General features: G+C 59.7%; 1 protein-coding gene across 1 annotated transcript in view; it reads right to left on the reverse strand.

Moving 5' to 3' along the window:
- The window catches only part of LOC106900326 (ribonucleoprotein PTB-binding 1-like), a 19315-nt gene extending 18253 nt beyond the window's left edge, over window positions 1-1062 (reverse strand). The window contains exon 1 of the mRNA XM_014962344.1: window positions 992-1062. The gene's annotated coding sequence lies outside the window, so the exon portion shown is untranslated. The remainder of the gene's footprint in view (window positions 1-991) is intronic.
- Window positions 1063-1068: the final 6 nt, after the last annotated feature.

Here is a 1068-nt window from a genome sequence, read left to right on the forward strand (position 1 = left end):
AAAGGGGAGGTTTTTGGGGGGAAAAGGGGAGGAGGTTTCTGGGGGGGAATGGGGGGGAGGTTTTCGAGGGAATAGCTTTTTGGGGGAATAGAGGAGGTTTCCGAGGGAAAGGTGGGGAGGTTTTTGGGGGACTAGGGGAGCTTTCCGAGGGAAAGGTGGGGAGCTTTTTGGGGGAATAGGGGAGCTTTTTGGGGGAATGGTGGGGAGCTTTTTGGGGGAACAGGCCAGGCTTTCAGGGAAAAGGTGGGGAGCTTTTCGGGGGAATAGTGCAAGTTTTTGGTTCCTTTTCTATCCCTTTATTTTTTTTTTCCCCCACCCCAAAACGTGAAGGCTGGCGAGGCGCGGGGTTAAACCCCAAGCAAGGGGGCTTGAGACCCTCCCCAGGGCATTTTTGGGGTGGGGGGCAAAACTGTCCCCCCCCAACTCCCCCCCCAGGGCTGTGCTGGCACCACTGGGGGCTTCTGGGCCCCCCCAAAATTTTCCTATCTGTACTGGGAAGCTCCAAAACCCCACTAAAGCTCTTTTGGGGTGGGCGAGGGGGATTAAGACCCTCCCCAGAGCATTTTTGGGGGTGGGGGGCCAAAACTGTCCCCCCCCCAACTCCCCCCAGGGCTGTGCTGGCACCACTGGGGGCTTCTGGGCCCCCCCAAAATTTTCCTATCTGTACTGGGAAGCTTGGGGCATCTGTGGGGGGGACGCTGGGCCCCCCCAGAGGCTGTTTGGGGTGGGGGGAGAGCCTGGGGGGGCTGCTCTGTGTTGGAGGGGGGGTCCCACATTGTTTCCTCTCCCCCCCCAGGTGCTGGGGGGGCTGGAGTCGAAGCCCCCAGGGATTGGGGTGCAGCCTCCACCCTCCAGAACCAAATACCCCCCCCCTCGATGCTCCCCCCAAAAATCCTGGAGGGATTTGGGGCTGGTGGTGAGTGGGTGTTGGGAAATGAAGAGGGGGGGGCTCAGCAGAGATGGTGTCCCCCCCCCGGAGCGGGTCACTCACCAGTCCCTTTGTATTTGTCCACAAAGCAGTATTTCAGCTCGTAGTCGCTCAGCAGATCGTGGATTTCCTGGCATCAA

Source organism: Calidris pugnax, unplaced genomic scaffold, assembly GCF_001431845.1.
Source record: "Calidris pugnax isolate Ruff unplaced genomic scaffold, ASM143184v1 scaffold1947, whole genome shotgun sequence".
Classification (NCBI taxonomy): domain Eukaryota; kingdom Metazoa; phylum Chordata; class Aves; order Charadriiformes; family Scolopacidae; genus Calidris; species Calidris pugnax.